The 18,568-nt window shown below is 47.0% G+C and overlaps 1 long non-coding RNA gene across 6 annotated transcripts in view; it reads left to right on the top strand.

Moving 5' to 3' along the window:
• The window catches only part of LOC120878881, a 222,585-nt gene that overhangs the window by 191,209 nt on the left and 12,808 nt on the right, over nt 1-18,568 (top strand). For 4 of the 6 annotated variants that reach the window (XR_005724642.1, XR_005724646.1, XR_005724643.1 and 1 more), the window contains one exon: nt 3,704-3,849. This is a non-coding gene — a long non-coding RNA (uncharacterized LOC120878881). Of the gene's footprint in view, nt 1-3,012; nt 3,122-3,703; nt 3,850-18,568 lie in introns of all 6 variants that reach the window. The other 2 variants (XR_005724644.1, XR_005724647.1) reach the window with 1 other exon arrangement.

Below are 18,568 nucleotides of genomic sequence, written 5' to 3'. Positions count from 1 at the left end.
GCTTTCTGAGCAGAACTTGGGCACCGGTGGCTGCCATCCTGAGAGGGTTAAGGGGGTGGTGCCCAGGTAGGTGGGCAGGTGTGGCACCAGGCTTGAAGAGAGCTCCTGCCCTTCCTGAAGGGCTGCCTTTTCAGAGGGAGGGAACCAGCGCCCTGTGGAAGACTCCACGTTTCTCGTATGGTGTCTGTTCCCACATGGGAGCACTTAAAATGTGCCAGTGTCTCTCCTGGTTGTACTTTCATTTGCTGTTTTCTTTCCCCCGAGATCTGTTGGGGGGCATTTTGCAGGGATTGTAAAGGTCGGGAAATTGTCTCTGTGTCCTGGATCTTGTCCCAGTTTTCTCAGGTGGGTTTTGTTGCTCTCATTTTTAGGATGAGGAAACCGAGGTTCAGGGAGGTATAAATACTGAAGCCGGGATTCAACCCCAAGCCTGCTACTTCGCAAATACCTCCCACCTCTGCTCCACTGCTCAGACACTGTGAGAGTTGGATCCTGGTTTGTCAGCATGTATTGAGTGATGAGCCCAGGCTAGGTGCCAAACCTCATTTTTTTCTTTTTTTTCTTGTTTGCTTGTTATGGTTTTTAAACTGTTTTGTTGAAGTGAGGGGGACGGTACTTGTAGGAGGTTCACGGGGGAGGGTCCTCTGTCTTATTCTCACGTGACTCTCTGAATTACAGCAGTGAGCCATGGGGACGGAGCTCAAGTGTCGGAGCACCGCTGCCCTGAATTCAGATACGAGCCCAGCCTCCAAGTGGCTGTGTGATCTGTGTTGAGTCATCAGCCTCTCGGAGCCTCAGTTTCCATATTTATAAAATGGAGCGTGGACTCTTGCTTGGAGAAGACACCGAGGACTTGAGATGTTAAATATAAAATGTCAAGCATGTCTCCTGGCTTAGAGTCAGCCATCAGTATTATTATCGTTGTTGTGTTTTGGCACATAGTGTTATACTTAGATGTTGCTTCTTGCTCTGCCTTATTTATCTTTGTGGCTCCTAAGGGTGCAGACGGAACCTTATTCACTTCAGCATCCCCAGCATCTAACACAGATCTTGGTATGCAGTTGACGTGCACTGTTGCAGGGCACCTGAGCGAATGGATGAATGAACAGATAAGGCAGCCCACGGGTTGTCAGAGCCGCTCCGGCCAGCTGTTGGAGGACTGTTTCCTGGAGTCTTATCCCCTCTCGTCAGATTCAGGCTAGGACAACGGTGTTGTGGTTCCATTGTTCCTAGATAGCACTTCCTATCTTAACGTCTCGGCCGGGGCAGCCCTGGACCACACCCTTCCCTGCTGGCCTATCACCCACCCCACTTGGACCCCGGCAGGCTCCCTTCCAGCCTGCCCAGATGAAAACTTTCATGAAATGCTTGCAGCCCCTTAGTCACAACTGTTGTCAAAGGGGCCATTTCTTCCTCCAGAACCTTTCACATTCCAGGGAAGATCTGGAAAATGCTCAGTCAAAAAATGTTCTGCATGGGAACTTCTCTGGTAGTCCAGTGGTTAAGAGTCTGCCTTCCAATGCAGGGGAATGCAGGTTCAATCCCTGGTTGGAAAACTAAGATCCCACATCCTGCATGCTGCAATTAAAGTCCGAACACCTCAGCAAAGAACCACATACTGCAACAAAGACCTAGTGCAGTGAGAATGTCAAACATTTTTTAAAAATGCTCTGCAGGAGCCTCATTCTTCATAGCTCAACCTGCATCTTCCTGTCTCGCACCCCACTCTCCCCTCGTCTGAATGGTGGGTCAGGTCAATCTAGTTATCCGGTCATCCCTAGTCAACAATTGAAGAAACGGAGCTTCAAAAAGTCGAGACTGCTAGTAACGCAGCTGGTTAGTGAGGGGACTTAAGACCGTTACTAGCTCTCTGCACCTCACCAGGGCTTTCACCACTGGTTCCCTTCCTGGTTTCATCACTGGGGTGCGGTACCCTCCTCTGTTCGCAGAAGAGCTTTGAGGGGTATGTCACAGTGCTAGCGACCCAGGCTCTCTCAGTCTGTTAGCCCAGGGTTGCCTCCCACTGCCCTGTGAGGTAGATGGGGTCCAGGCATCATCCTTTGGGGGAGAAGCTCAGAGGGCTGAGTGCCTCTGGAGGCGACACAGCTCCAAGGGCGGCACTTTCCCTTCCATCACGGTTTCCCTTTCCTGCTGAATTTGACTCATAGGTCATGGGTGTGTGTTAGTCACTCAGTTGTGTCCGACTCTTTGCAACTCCATGGACTGTAGCCCTCCAGGCTCCTCTGTCCGGGGGTTTCTCCAGGCTAGAATGCTGGAGTGGGTTGCGGTTCCTTTCTCCAGGGGATCTTCCCAACCCAGGGATTGAACCTGGGTCTCCTGGATTGCAGACAGATTCTTTATTGTTTAAGCCATGGGGGAAGCTCATAGGTCAGTTGTTCTCAAACAGGGTTTCCCTTGGAATTAACTGAGGAATTTAAAAATCTTGTTGCCAGGACCCAACCCCCAAAGATCCTGACTTAGGCACAGAGCCCAGGCAATCAGCGTTCTAACATCTCCCCTGTGATTCTATGGTGCAGCAGCATCGAGAACCACTGTCTCAGGTCATCATCTTATAGCGATGTAGGGAAATCTGACAAGATGCTGGTAAATTCCCAAACTCTATTTCAGACCAGGGTTCCAGCCCTCCTAAAGCAAACCATGCTTGTTTCACTCAGATCATGACCACTTGTGTTTCAAATGAACTGTCAGTGCTGAAAGAGGATTGTAGGGGAACACAGGAGATGGAGTGGTCCCAAAGCTGTCATGTCTTGTGCCCTTACTGTGTCCTGAGCCCTGTGATAAGCTCCTTATGTATACAAACTCATCTAACTCACAATGCAGTTACTAGCACTAAGAGGGCACTGCTGATATTACCTCATTTCACAGATGAGAAGACAGTACATGGAGTAGATAAGTAACTTGCTCAAGCTGGTAGGGGCAGAGCTGAGATTTGAAGACAGAGAGCTGGCTCCAGAGGCCACTGTTGTAGCCACTTTGTCTGTTGTTCTGCAGGATGGTTTACTGGTTCCCACACGGCTGAGAATTTGTACTCACCAGCTGATCCTTCATGGTGATGCTGAGACCTAGATCTGATCTGTCATTCTGATGCTCAGGAGCCTCTGTGAGTCTCCATAGCATCTGGTCATCTGGCAGGGGGGTTGGGGAGGGGCTGGCGGCGGGCGGCAGAGAACTCTTAGCGCAGCCTGTGAGGGATTCCCCTTTACAGCCTGAGTGCTGGTAGACTGTTCTTTCAGACTTCATGTCACATGTGCTGTTAATACCATTTGAAAGTTTCCCCACTTTTCCCTGCCTGGTGAAGTTCTGCTCTTCAATATCTCGCTCAAATATCCTCTTCTCTCGTCTATGCAGAACAAGTCAGTGATGCCTTCCTCTGCTCCCTGAGCTCCTGGTCCCTCCATCCTGGACCACGTGGCCCATGGCGTTTTCCTCAGTGCCCTCAGAGGAATGAGGCTCGGTCTTCCTCATGGTTGTTCTCCTTCCCTCAGCATCTACCAGTGAATGGCCAGCCTCCCACATGGAGGATGACCTCCTTTACCTTAGCTTCCACTTTATTTCAGCCATGAAGACGTATTCTCTTTGCCTTCTGGATATTAGATTTTTCTGTTTGTAATGGATGCTTTCCTTCAGGGTGCCTCGGGTTCCACGTTGCATAACTTGACGCTGATTTACTGTATTTTCATAGGCTGAACAGTGATTTGAAGCATTCTGAGCTCCCGTGGAAGATCTGCCTCTCTCCAGCCTTGGGTTCTCTGCATTCTTGAGCATCTCAGGGTCCAGAAGAAAAAGAAGAAAGCCTACCAGTTCTGGGAGCAGTTTGGATGAAGAGAGGTAGGTGTCTTATTTTGTGCTCAGCTTGATTCCTGAACTCAACTACCAAGGCAGAGGCAGAAGAAATGGTGTCTTGGCGACCCAAGAGACACATATTTGTTTGCTCATGTGCTGTTGTGAGAATGACAGCGCTTGCTCAACAAGGAGTACGAAGACACTTTTAGGGGAGTCCCTGCCAGTCTCTGAACAGGGCAGGTGCATTGGAAGCCATCAGCTGTCAAGGTGAAGAGTGAAACTTTCTTATGCCTACTGTGAAGGGGGCAGGAAAAGTCAGGCTTAAAGATGCTGGCTGAATTCTTAGAGCTTATTCTGCACAAACACGTGCAGAGGTGCAGGTGATGTGAATAGCGTCTTCATCTCAACGTTACTTGAAATAGCAAACAGTGAGACTGTTTTTATTTATTTATTTATCTATATTTATTGACATACAATGCCTAGCTTTTATTTTATTTTTAAAATCAAAGTATAGTTGATTATAATACTATTAGTTATAGGTTTACAACATAGTGATTCAACATTTTTATAGATTATACTCCATTTATAGTAATTATAAAATGTTATGTATGTTCCCGGTAGGCTTGTCAATTACTTTATACTTAGTAGTTTATACCTCTTAATTTCCTAACCCTGTCTTCAATGCCTGGTTTTTAATCAGATAACTGGCTATGTGAAGAAACAGAAGACTATGACCCAAATTTAGGGGGAAAAAATTGTCAATAGAAAACAGATGGAACTGACATTTTTTAGCTAAACTTAGACTTGCCTGATCAATTGATTTTATTATTATTGTTATTGTTATTATTATTAGGTTCACAGAAAAGTTGAAAGTATAGAGTTCCCGTATATCCTCTGTCCCCACATACAACCTCCTCACCAGCAACATCCTGCACCAGAATGGTATTTTTGTTACAGTTGACGAATCTACCTTCACTAACATCTTTATCACCCAAGTTCGTAGTTTGTATTAGGATTCGCTCTTGGGGTTGAACATTTTTTAACAACTGTGCAATGCCATGTACCCACCATGGTAGCGTCATATGGCATATTTTCACTTCCCTAACAGTCTCCTGTGCTTCACCTATTCATCTCCCACAATTTACCTGCTCTTTAGTTGGGTAGCGCTTAATTGCATCACCATACCTCCATACAATGGAATACTGCTCCAGTATTCTTGCCTGGGAAATCCCATGGATGGAGGAGCCTGGCACAAAGAGTCAGATGGGACTGAGCAACTTCACTTTCACTTTCATACAGCTGTTAAAAGGAAGGGGTGGCTTTATGTAGTGATATGGAACAGTCTTGAAGTTGTATTAACTGCTGTTGGCCTTAACAATGTTGATTTTTTTAAATTTACTTTTTATTTTGTTTTTAACTGTTTTGTTTTTATATTGGAGTATAGCCAATTAACAATGTTGTGTTAATTTCAGGTGCACAGCAAAGCAGACTCAGCCACACATATATATGCATCCATTCTCTCTCCCCCAAACTCCCCTCACATCCAGTTAACAAAGTTGACTTTAAAAAATGAAAAAAGGAGGGCATGGCACAGTGTGCAGACTGTGCTGATGGCTCTGATGGTATACATCCGCCACTCCCAAATCAGCTGCCTAGACTTCCTGCGTCTGCATTTACAATCTGTGGCTCCCAACTCTGCTGATCTGTGAGTCCCACAAGACAGATCCCTTCTTGAGGGCAGGATCTGTTCATTTGCAATGGTAATTATTGCCTGGACCAAGCCCAGATCCAGACATACTAAGCTAAGGCCTTTCCCTTAGTATCTGTGAATACCTGAATGATGAACACAGGCGAAGTTTTCTTTCCACAGTGCTCTCTGCCTCCTACTCCTCAAATACAGCCGCAGGAGTGGAAGCACTGGGTGTCCCTCCTCCTTCTCCTGGGTACCATCTATGGCCTCCCCTCCCCTGCCTCGAGTTTCTATGCTCTACCAGGCTTCTTTATTCCCCAGGTTACAGAGACTCGAAGGAGATGGGAGAGCAGCTTGAAATGGACCTTCCAGATGATATTGTGTAGCTGATACTGTCCATCAGGCTGATGTGACTTAATTTATTAATTTAGTTGTAACAGCCGAGCGACCCAGCAGCTGATCTGACAGCAGGCTGGTGAGTCAGACCGGACGGGTCTGATTCCGTGTGCTGGAGTGGCTGCCTCTGTAACCTTGGCCACGTTGCTTAACCTTGCTGAATCTCAATTTCCTGACCTGTAAATGGAGGCTAAAAATGCTTCCCTTGAGGTTGTCATGAGGATTAAATGCGATCACATAAGTGAAAGTGCCCTTTGAGGAAAGAAGACGGTGAAGGCGCCTACTGAGTCAGGAGAGAAGCGAGGCGGGCCTGCTGGTGTCCTCTGGGGCCTCATCCTTCCGGAGGAAGAAAATCCCGACTCCCCCAGTCAGATAGACTCTAATTTGGCTCTCAGTCTCTTATTCAGTGTGCTTCTCTCGGCTGCCCAGGGCTTTCAGCTTAAGCAAATAAATGATCCTGCTCCAGCAGGCTCTGTGTTTTGTGGCCAGCCATGTGTTTGAGCTTGATAGAGATTCTTATCCGGCCGGGTAATATTACACAGCAAGGGATGACATTTCTTATCAGGGGCCCTGTGGAATCAGAGATAGGAGACCTTTCTTTTTACTGGCAGCCAGGCCTTCGTGTGCAGGGCTGGCAGGGAGGGTCCCAGGGCGGGCCAGGGCCGGGAGTGGGCAGTTGGCCGGTGGTGGCATCAGCTGGCCCTGCTCTTTCAAGACAGCTGCTCCCAATGGCCTGCCTTGACTAAAGTAGGCCACATGAGGTTTCTGCATGTGATAGAAGCAGGGCAGGGCCCCGGCGTGGGAATGAGGAAGGAAGGAGAGGGATGATGCTGCTGGACCAGCTTGGGGTGGAGGCATGTGTGGCATCCTGCCCTTGTACAAAGAGGCAAGCGGCCTCCTGCTGCAGAGTCTTGGCTGTGGGAGTGATGAGGTCCTGGGTAACCTCCATGTCCCCACTTGAAGTCCGATCTGTGTGGATGCAATAGGCATGGTGCTGCACAGGGCTCCTGTGCCCTCGGGCTTCGGTTGCAGAGACACTGGCAGCCCCGATGGTAGGAAGGGAGCGAGATCAGAGTGTTTATTCCTTCACTTCTCCCCTGCTGGGTCCCTGAGTGGCACAGGCAGGGTCTATACAGAAGGCCTGTGTTAGCATCTTGATTCTGGGACGCATTCACTGTATATTGGGCGAGTTGTTTACCTCGCTGCACCTTGGTCTCTTCATCCATTTTTCTTGCCACCTCTCATCCATTGATCTCTGGGCCTGGGTTTGGCCCTGAGATACCAGGGGCAGGGGCACCGCTGGGTCACCCAGGGCCTGAGGCCAGAGCGCCCGATGGACGGAGCTCCAGTGTAGACTGAGGCGGTTCGAGCGACCACATGATTTGGGTACTGTAGCATCTGTAGGGGACGTGTGTCCAGGGTTCTTCCTCTCCTGTTGTTTTTTGGGGGAAGCCCTGTTCTCAAGGCATAATCTTCTCCTCATCAGAAAGGGAAGGAAAAGTGGTTTCTCCCTCTCCTTGGACCCCTCTCCAGCCAGCAGTCCTGCCTCTGCTTCCTTCCTGTTGGCTCCACTTCCTGTTTCCTTCCATCGCCCCGCACCGCCGCCCCGCCTCCCGCCCCAGGTCTCATGTCAGCTGTGCTGTTTTCCATGCTCCTCCCCATGGCCAAGCCCAAATTCTGAAAGCACAGCTCCGACCCCACCCCTCTCCACTTGTAAAAATAGCCTGACCTCTCAGCGTGACGTTTAAGGCCCACCTGATTGTCACCCCACCCCTGTGCTTTGATCACTGTCACCTTGTGTGGGGCGTCAGCCACGGTAAGCAAGGTCTCATCCTTGTCTTTCGAACTTGCCAATGTCTTTCTTTGACTTTTATGATGTGTTTGCGGCCTTTCTTCTTTGGAAGCCTGAAGGGTTCGTGGGCTCCGGCCAGCAAGAGGGCTGGGTTCAACCTCAGTTTACCAGCGGCTGGCTCTGGGGCTGAGAGCAAGTCACTTCACCACCCTGAGCCTCAGTGCCCTCAGCTGTGACATGGGCGTCTCATTCCTGTGCCAGGGCTCTCGTGAGAAGAACCTGTCTGAAGGTGTCTGCTGGGGTCTGGCTCATGGCAGGTCCTCAGGAAGTGGGGACTCCCTGCCCTCTGATGGCCTGTCTCCCTCTCTAATGGCCTGTCCCGCTCTATCCTGATGCACTTGAGCTCAAGTTCCATCCCATCTTTCGCCTTCTCTCTGGGCCTTTCCACCCGGGAGTCATCTTCCTCTGTTGGAAGATCTCTGATCTCCTGTCTGGAGAGCAGGAACAGACCTCTTCTCTTTCTGCCCATGTCTGACTTCCTGGCATGATGTGGACTCCTTTAGGGCATTGACTGCTGGTTATGGTTTTGGCTTGGCCATGGGAATCATTGATTTAGTGATTGAGAAGTTGACACCAAGGGAATGGAAGAGAGTCATCTGCTCTCTCATTGAATGTAGTTCGATTGGTATATGATATTGTTGGTATATGTTATGGTGTTATTGTTCAGTTGGTCCGTTGTTTCCGACTGTTTGTGACTCCATGAACTTGCAGCATGCCTGGCTTCCCTGTCCTTCACTATGTCACAGAGTTTGCTCAAACCCATGTCCATTGAGTCGATGATGCCACCCAACCATTTCATCCTCTGTTGTCTCCAGTCTTTCCCAGGATCAGGGTCTTTTCCAATGAGTCAGCTTTTCACATCAGGTGGCCAAAGTATTGGCGCTTCAGCTTCAACATCAATCCTTCCAATGAATATTCAGGGTTGATTTCCTTTAGGGTTGACTGGTTTGCTCTCCTTGCTGTACAAGGGACTCAAGAGTCTTCTCCAACACCATGGTTCAAAAGTATCAGTTCTTTGGCATCCAGCCCTCTTTATGGTCCAACTCTCATATCCATACATGACTACTGGAAAACCATAGTGTTGACTCTACAGCCCTTTGTGGACAAAGTGATATCTCTGCCTTTTAATTTAGTGGCTTAAAACAACACAGATTTAATTATCTTATACTTCTATAGGTTAAAATCCAAGGTGGGTTCTACCACCAGGGAACACAGTGCTGGTTCCTTCTGTGGGCTCCTCTAGCTTCTAAAGGCTGCCTGCATCCCTAGGCTTGTGGCCCCTTTCTCCATCTATGGAGCCAGCTGCTTGTCTTTTTTCCATGCCTTTCTTCCTTTCTCACATCTTTCTCTTCTGCCTCCCTCTTCCATTTTTAAGGATACTGCAAATTATACTGGGCCCACAGAAGCAATCCAGGATGATCTCACTGTCTTAAGATGAGCACTTTAGTCATTTATTTCCATCTGTATCCTGAATTCCCCTTTGCCATGTAACCCAATATAGTCACAAATTTCAGGGATTCAGGTATGGGCATCTTTGGAGGACCACTATTCTGCCTATCAGAGCATGTCTGAGAATAGAGAATAGAATCTTGCATGCACTATATACTTGTATACACGTTGGTATTGATCAACCTTAGCTTTCTCAGCTGTGAGATGAGTAGACATCCCATCTGATGTCCACACCGATCCTCAGAAAATTTTTGTTTTCCGGGACACACTGCCTCCAGGAGACACATTTCATCGTTCAGTCTTGGATGGACCAGAGGCCGTGGGTTTATAGGAAGGGGGTGAGGTCAGTTTCCTAGCTGGCTTTGGAACAGACCAAAGGTTCTTTAGCGTGATGATGGCGCTTCTGATTAATTATTGTAACGACTCTCCTTTGTTCTCACTATCAGACAGAGGAACCCCCTAGCACAGGGGACTGACCAACTGGCCAGCAGGGCTGGGATGGGCCAGTCCAGAGGGGCCAGCCAGTATCTCCATGTGATTAGCTGGTTCCGTCCTTCATTTGACAGATCCCTCTGATCTTGCTGCATACAACAGATTGCAGGGAAAAAGAAACTTCCTGGCCCGATTGATACCAATGTGAAGGAAGCAGCTGCCTTTGGTGGGGGCAAGGAAACAAAATCCAGTGACATTGATAGCTTCACACCAGCCTGCATTAATTGAGGAACTGCTGAGTAACTGTAAGGCACGTCCAGTAGTGTGGGAGGGTGTGAATTCCTACAAAGGTGAGTTAGAATCCAGCATGGGAGCAGAGTGGCATTAACCAGTAGGAGTGAAAGAGCCTGGGTTTGGAGGTTTCATCAGCGACTTTCTGTGTTACTATAAGATCAACGACACCTTCTGTCCCCTCGTTTGCTTACAGTGGTAAAGTGGAATTTGCTGGATTTCTCCCTCCAAGTCAAAAGTAAATGCTAGGGCAATGACCAGTGCTTAAGATGAAGCTAAAGAGGACCATGAGAAGAGCTTGATAGTTCTTTGGACATCCCCAAGCTTACCTGGGAAATGAGGCCAGAGAGGTGAAGAGTGGTCTGAGATCACACAGTCAGTAGCGAGTAAAGCCAGGGCCTGGAACCAACCATGGTTTCCTCCCTCCTTTTAAGTGGACATTCATGCTGCCATCTTTGTTCCTGTTACCTGTTGACTGAAACAGATGGTCCATTTGAGCCATGCCTGCTGACCTTATACTCTAGTCTTATTTGCTAGCCAGTGGCTTTGGTGGGGTTGGTACCTTCTTGCTTTAGGCACCCCATGGTTTAATTTGACAGGCTCTAACTGCCAGTGAACAGTATGAAAAGGCAAAATGATAGGATACTGAAAGAGGAACTCCCCAGGTCAGTAGCTGTCCAATATGCTACTGGAGATCATTGGAGAAATAACTCCAGAAAGAATGAAGGGGTGGAGCCAAAGCAAAAACAATACCCAGTTGTGGATGTGACCAGTGATAGAAGCAAGGTCTGATGCTGTAAAGAGCAATATTGCATAGGAACCCGGAATGTCAGGTCCATGAATCAAGGCAAATCGGAAGTGGTCAAACAGGAGATGGCAAGAGTGAATGTCGACATTCTAGGAATCAGCGAACTAAAGTGGACTGGAATGGGTGAATTCAACTCAGATGACCATTATATCTACTACTGCGGGCAAGAATCCCTTAGAAGAAATGGAGTAGCCATCATGGTCAACAAAAGAGTCCGAAATGCAGTACTTGGATGAAATCTTAAAAACGACAGAATGATCTCTGTTTGTTTCCAAAGTAAACCATTCATATCACAGTAATCCAAGTCTATACCCCAACCAGTAACACAGAAGAAGCTGCAGTTGAACGGTTCTATGAAGACCTACAAGACCTTTTAGAATTAACACCCAAAAAAGATGTCCTTTTCATTATAGGGGACTGGAATACAAAAGTAGGAAGTCAAGAAACACCTGGAGTAACAGGCAAATTTGGCCTTGGAATACGGAATGAAGCAGGGCAAAGGCTAATAGAGTTTTGCCAAGAGAACACACTGGTCATAGCAAACACCCTCTTCCAACAACACAAGAGAAGACTCTACGCATGGACATCACCAGATGGCCAACACCGAAATCAGATTGATTATATTCTTTGCAGCCAAAGATGGAGAAGCTCTATACAGTCAGCAAAAACAAGACTGGAGCTGACTCTGGCTCAGATCATGAACTCCTTATTGCCAAATTTAGACTCAAATTGAAGAAAGTAGGGAAAACCGCTAGACCATTCAGGTATGACCTAAATCAAATGCCTTATGATTATACAGTGGAAGTGAGAAATAGATTTAAGGGCCTAGATCTGATAGAGTGCCTGATGAACTACGGAATGAGGTTCGACATTGTACAGGAGACAGGGATGAAGATCATCCCCATGGAAAAGAAATGCAGAAAAGCAAAATGGCTGTCTGGGGAGGCCTTACAAATAGCTGTGAAAAGAAGAGAGGTGAAAAGCAAAGGAGAAAAGGGAAGATATAAACATCTGAATGCAGAGTTCCAAAGAATAGCAAGGAGAGATAAGAAAGCCTTCCTCAGCAATCAATGCAAAGAAATAGAAGAAAACAACAGAATGGGAAAGACTAGAGATCTCTTCAAGAAAATTAGAGATACCAAGGGAACATTTCATGCAAAGATGGGCTCGATAAAGGACAGAAATGATATGGACCTAACAGAAATGGAAGATATTAAGAAGAGGTGGCAAGAATACACAGAAGAACTGTACAAAAAAGATCTTCATGACCAAGATAATCACAATGGTATGATCACTCACCTAGAGCCAGACATCCTGGAATGTGAAGTCAAGTGGGTCTTAGAAAGCATCACTACGAACAAAGCTAGTGGAGGAGATGGAATTCCAGTGGAGCTCTTTCAAATCCTGAAAGATGATGCTGTGAAAATGAGGCTCTCAATATGCCAGCAAATTTGGAAAACTCAGCAGTGGCCACAGGACTGGGAAAGGTCAGTTTTTATTCCAATCCCCAAGAAAGGCAATGCCAAAGAATGCTCAAACTACCACACAATTGCACTCATCTCACATGCTAGTAAAGTAATGCTCAAAATTCTCCAAGCCAGGCTTCAGCAATACGTGAACCATGAACTTCCAGATGTTCAAGCTGGTTTTAGAAAATGCAGAGGAATCAGAGATCAAATTGCCAACATGCACTGGATCAAGGAAAAAGGGAGAGAGTTCTAGAAAAACAAGTATTTTTGCTTTATTGACTATGCCAAAGCCTTTGACTGTGTGGATCACAATAAACCATGGAAAATTCTGAAAGAGATGGGAATACCAGACCACCTGACCTGCCTCATGAAAAACCTATATGCAGGTCAGGAAGCAACAGTTAGAACTGGACATGGAACAACAGACTGGTTCCAAATAGAAAAAGGAGTACATCAAGGCTGTATATTGTCACCCTGCTTATTTAACTTATATGCAGAGTACATCATGAGAAACTCTGGGCTGGAAGAAGCACAAGCTGGAATCAAGATTGCCGGGAGTAATATCAATAACCTCAGATATGCAGATGACACCACCCTTATGGCAGAAAGTGAAGAGGAGCTAAAAAGCCTCTTGATGAAAGTGAAAGAAGAGAGTGAAAAAGTTGGCTTAAAGCTCAACATTCAGAAAATGAAGATCATGGCATCTGGTCCCATCACTTCATGGGAAATAGATGGGGAAACAGTGGAAACAGTGGGTGACTTTATTTTGGGGGGCTCCAAAATCACTGCAGATGGTGACTGCTGCCATGAAATTAAAAGACACTTACTCCTTGGAAGAAAAGTTATGACCAACCTAGATAGCATATTCAAAAGCAGAGACATTACTTAGCCAACAAAGGTCCGTCTAGTCAAGGCTACGGTTTTTCCAGTGGTCAAGTATGGATGTGAGAGTTGGACTGTGAAGAAAGCTGAGCGCCGAAGAATTGATGCTTTTGCACTGTGGTGTTGGAGAAGACTCTTGAGAGTCCCTTGGACTGCAAGGAGATCCAACCAGTCCATTCTAAAGGAGATCAGCCCTGGGTGTTCTTTGGAAGGAATGATGCTAAATACTTTGGCCACCTCATGCAAAGAGTTGATTCATTGGAAAAGACTCTGATGCTGGGAGGGATTGGGGGCAGGAGGAGAAGGGGACGACAGAGGATGAGATGGCTGGATGGCATCACAGACTCGATGGACATGAGTCTAAGTGAACTCCAGGAGATGGTGATGGACAGGGAGGCCTGGCGTGCTGCAATTCATGGGGTCTCAAAGAGTCGGACACGACTGAGCGACTGAACTGAACTGAACTGCCAGTGTCATTCTTTTTGCTGTCTGTGAGATTCATTATGGTAAATCATGACTGTGGGCTAGGAAAGTCAGGTTCAGGTTTACAGGGCAAACTGATACAGAGTGGGGAAAATGCAATTTGAGCATTACTCTTCTGTATCAGCTTGGCTAGGCTACGGGGTGTGTGTGTGTGTACACACAGGCAGTAGACATTGGCTCCAGCTCTCAATGGAGAAACAACATATAAGTACAGAAATGAGAGGAATTCGGTGCAGACGCCAGTGGTCACGGTCTCTAGCCAGGAGCAAGGCCCCCGCTTCAGCCTCTCCTCTGCTTAGCTTCTTAGTTATCTATCCTACGGCAGCGAGGGTGCACAGGGACTCTGGAGTCAGTCTTCCTCGTTTCAATCCTGCCTCTACCATGGACTGGTCTTGTAATCTTAGGCAAGTTTCATATTCTTTCCATGCCTGAGACTCTGCATCAGGAAAATGGGCTATTAGTGCTACAGCAGAGATGTAAAGGCGATGGCACCCCACTCCAGCACTCTTGCCTGGCAAATCCCATGGATGGAGGAGCCTTGTAGGCTGCAGTCCATGGGGTGGCTAAGAGTCAGACATGACTGAGCGACTTCACTTTCACTATTCCTTTCATGCATTGGAGAAGGAAATGGCAACCCACTCCAGTGTTCTTGCCTGGAGAATCCCAGGGACAGGGGAGCCTGGTGGGCTGCCGTCTATGGGGTCACATAGAGTCGGACACGACTAAAGCGACTTAGCAGCAGCAGCAGCAGCAGCAGAGATGTTTGAGGATCAACTGGAAGACTAATCCTCAAACACATAATGTGTGTGTGCCTATACCTGTGTATGCATGTATGTGTGTATACACATGTGTGTATCCACTTGCACATGCATGTAAGTGTGAATATGTGTATACAAGTTTGTATGTGTGCCTATGTGTGTATATACACATGACTTTATACATATATTCATATATATGTACACACATATGTGGTTTTATGCATGTATACATGCATGTGCTGTGCTAAGTTGCTTCAGGCCTTTCCAGCTCTTTGTGATCCTATGGACTGTAGCCCACCAGGCTCCTCTGTCCATGGGATTCTCCAGGCAAGAATACTGGAGTGGGTTGTCATGCCCTCCTCCAGTGGATCTTCCCGACCTAGGGACTGAAGTCACATCTCTATGTCTCCTGCATTGGCAGGAAGGTTCTTTACCACCAGCGCCATCTGGGAAACTCATATACATGTATACGCACACAGATAATGTGGTTTTATGCAACAACCTTATATACACATATATATACATACACACACATATATATATAACAGTGCAGAGTTCATATGACTGTTTCCCTGTTTATGTTTGTAGCCTGCAGAGACGTCCCAGCCTGCCTTGCCCTGGGTCCAGTCCCAGAATTTTAAAACTGGTCCTGAGAGCTGGTGCCCAGCTGGGTCTTGAACCGAGGCCTTCTGAGGCCAACGCCTGGCTCTTCTCTACTGCGGGAGCGATTCCCAAGCCTGTCCTTGGAAAGTGTCAGACGTATCCATGGGGCCTGGTAAAATACGGATTATTCACAGACTCCCCCTGAGGCCTCTGGAGACCAAGAAGTAGACCCACACTGGGAATATTTAAGCAGTCGCCCTTGGTGACTGTGATGGAAACCCACCATGTGCACTCTGCTCCTGGCCGGGCTCCAGGTGTCCCGCGCCAGCTCCGATGGCGCCATCTTCACTCTCCAGTGAGGACGTGTCCCTTCCCCTCCCCCAAGAAAAGCCTAGTCCATTCTGCTCATGCACAACCGGGCTCTCGGAGGGACGCAGAGCACAGGGCCAGCCTCAGATTTGGGTTTGCAGTCTAATTTAGCTTTCCCACACCACTGTCAGAGACACGCTATCCTGGCCTCACCTTTCCCAGGCTGAGCTGAGGTCAGCCTTAGCTCTGGGTGGCCAGACCACCCTGGGCCTCCTTCCCTTTCATGATGAGCTGATTTCCTTCAAGATGCAGCTTCTGGGTGATGAGATCCCATTACTTTCTGAGTCTCCCCCCGAATTAAAAAACAATTGCCATTTATTGAGCATCTATGCTATCTAAATGCATTGTTCTAAATTACCTGGCGGGAAAGATATTATTATCCTGAAGCTAGGAGATAATAAATAATTTACAAAAGGGCACAGAGCCCACGTTCAAAACCCTGTTTGCCTAACTGGAAAGGCCTTTTTTTCACTATCCCAGAGGTGAGTTACAGAAGATTTATTTTCAAGGCAATAGGTCCTAAATACTTCCCTTTAACATGTGAACAAAACCTCGCAGATAATTTTTTTTCCCCTAATTTAACATGCACAGACTGTCCTTGGGATTCCAAACACATTCCAAAAGTCAGGCGCTGCCCGAGTTGGAAGGCACACTAGGCGTGAGCTGGCTGGGGCCTCTGACTTGGAATCAGGCTGCTCACTGCCTTGCTCTGTTCAGTCTTTCAGTCGTAAACTTGTTTTCTTCCCCACACATTGGCATCCATCACAATTTAAATTCTAGGTTGTCAGTCCTCGTAGGGAGGGGTTCAGATCTTGGCATTAAGCCCCCTCCATCATGTGTACAAAGCTATGTTATTGTGGAGCCCTTAGCTGGTCTTTGTGGCCACCTGGAGAGGTCACCCACTTTGCAGACGAGGAAAACAGAGGCCCCCATGGTAGAGACATCAGGCTAGTTTTAAGTCCAAAAGCTAGTCTTATCACAGCTATTGAGACTCTTTCAGTTTACTAGATCTTTAGGGCTGAGTTTGTGAGGTGTAATTGAGTCTGCATTCAAAGTATGGGAAAAGATCATTCCTGTTTTCATAAGCTGGAGGCCTCTCTGCAAATATCATAGAACATATGACCACTGACTGCATTGATGTGTTTACCCAGCTAGCTTCCTCATGAAACAGGAGCTCTGTCTGCCTTATCTCCCTCCATCTCCCAGTGCATAACCCAGGCTCATGGTGGACTTTTCCTAAGGATGCACTAAATAAATTGAATGAAGAATGATTTTTACCAATCAGACCACTTTGGGAGAATTGCACTCCTGTCTGGGCACCAGCTGTCCTTCATTTCTTATTACAAAGCACAAGATATCTTCTCCAGAAAAATACACAAATGCAGACAAACAAAGGGGAGAAGCTAAGAATACTTGTTATCACTCAAAGGCGACTAATTAAATGAATTAAAGCATATGCATGTGTGTGTGTGTGTGTGTGTGTGTGTATACTTGTAATAGTACAGCAGTCTACACATCAGCTCGTAAATAACCATTTTACTAAATACATGATAAATATCTTCCCACACGTGCCCTTCTGCTTCATCACCGTTTGACTCTTGGGACACCCAGCTTCATGTTGTTCAGACATAAGTGGCAAAGCCTGTCCAGTGTTTCTTAAGCATCTGGGGCAGACACATGAATTCAGCTTTTGCACTGCTATGAACAGTGCTTCGGGCTTCCCCGGAGGCTGAGGGGTAAAGAATCCACCTGCAATGCGGGAGCCACAGGAGACGGGAGTTCGATCCCTGGGTTTTGAAGATCCCCTGGTGGAGGGCATGGCAACCCACTCCAGTATTTTTGCCTGGAGAATCTCATGGACGGAAGAGCCTGGCCGGCTATAGTCCGTAGGGTCACAGAGTCAGACATGACTGATGTGACTTAGCATACACACACAAACAGTGCTTCAGTGAATATTTTCATCGTTAAATCTTTGCAACTGCAGTTTCCTATTTTATTAAGATTCATTCCCATAAAATACAATGACTGAAACAAGGACTCTTGAGGTTGTTTAACTTGCCACGTTCTCCTTCAGGGAGTTTGGACATTTATTCTTCGGCCACCACGTGTGAGACCGCCGTGTCCTGAGCCATCCACAGCAGGACCTTCTTCTCTCGGCACTTGGCATAGCACCAGTCACCTGGCTCAGGCCACGTGCCCCTTTCTCAGAGGCTCTCCCTCCCAGTGGATTGCGCCATGCTCTTCCTCCCTCCAGCCCGTGGTTTCTGCAGCACACATCTCCAATCAATGAAATCATGATTTGTGGCGTTTGGAGCCGAGCCTGCGTGGGTCTGGTTCCCTGTTGTGTCCTGGCAGCCGGCACGATGTTTTATTATGGTCAGAAGCAAGGGCTCGAGTCAGAAAGACCAGGTTTTACTGTGACCCTGCTGTTTTGCTCAGCAAAATCTTCAATCTCAGCTGAGTTACCACGTGACCCGCCTCGCACAAAGATGGTTGAGGTTTAAATGAGATACGGCATGTAGCTTAGTGTGGGGTCTTTTGTGACCGGTTCTTTCACTTGGCCTGATGGTCTCAAGGTTCATCCACGTCATCTCGTCTCTTCTATCTGTACGTAATTCCTTGTGATGCCCAGTGTTCCATTGTGTGGATATATATAAACATTTTGTTCATTGGTCAGTTGATGGACACTGAGTTTGTCCATTTTGGAGTTATTATGAATAATGCTGCTCTGATGTACAAGGTTCTGTGTCTGTAGGTGTTCAACTTTCTTGAGTTTGTATACCTAAGAGGGGAATTGCTGGGTCATATGGTGTCTCTCTGGGTAACCTTTTGAGGAACTGCCAGATTGTTTTCCGAAGCACGTGTATACAACAGTTTTTCGTTCCCACCAGACCTACCTCTTCTTGCTCATCACTCATGCTCAACTTTAAACGTCGTATGATTTCTTTTATATGAATTTTTGGAGCACACAAAGTTAATCAGTGGTGCTAGAAGTCAGTGCCATGGTTGCCTCTGGGAACAGGGCAGAGGGTGTTTTCTGGGTGAGGGAAGTGTTTTGTGTCCTGGTGGTCTAGTGTGTTTGCTATGTGCCTTTGTCAGAACTCATCAAACTGTTCCTTTCAGATCTGGACATTTCACTGAGTGTTCATTATGCCTAAATTAAAAAAAAAAAAAAAACTAAACTAAAAATGGGGGAAAAAACCCAACTAGGTGGAGGGGGAAAAAGAAAAAAATACACAAATTATCTCATGACCTAACTTACCTTACCCACCTTCTCCTGGA

The sequence above is a fragment of the Oryx dammah genome, unplaced genomic scaffold (genome assembly GCF_014754425.2).
Source record: "Oryx dammah isolate SB20612 unplaced genomic scaffold, SCBI_Odam_1.1 HiC_scaffold_19, whole genome shotgun sequence".
Taxonomy (NCBI): Eukaryota; Metazoa; Chordata; class Mammalia; order Artiodactyla; family Bovidae; genus Oryx; species Oryx dammah.
This window is presented reverse-complemented; position numbering and strand designations above follow the sequence as displayed.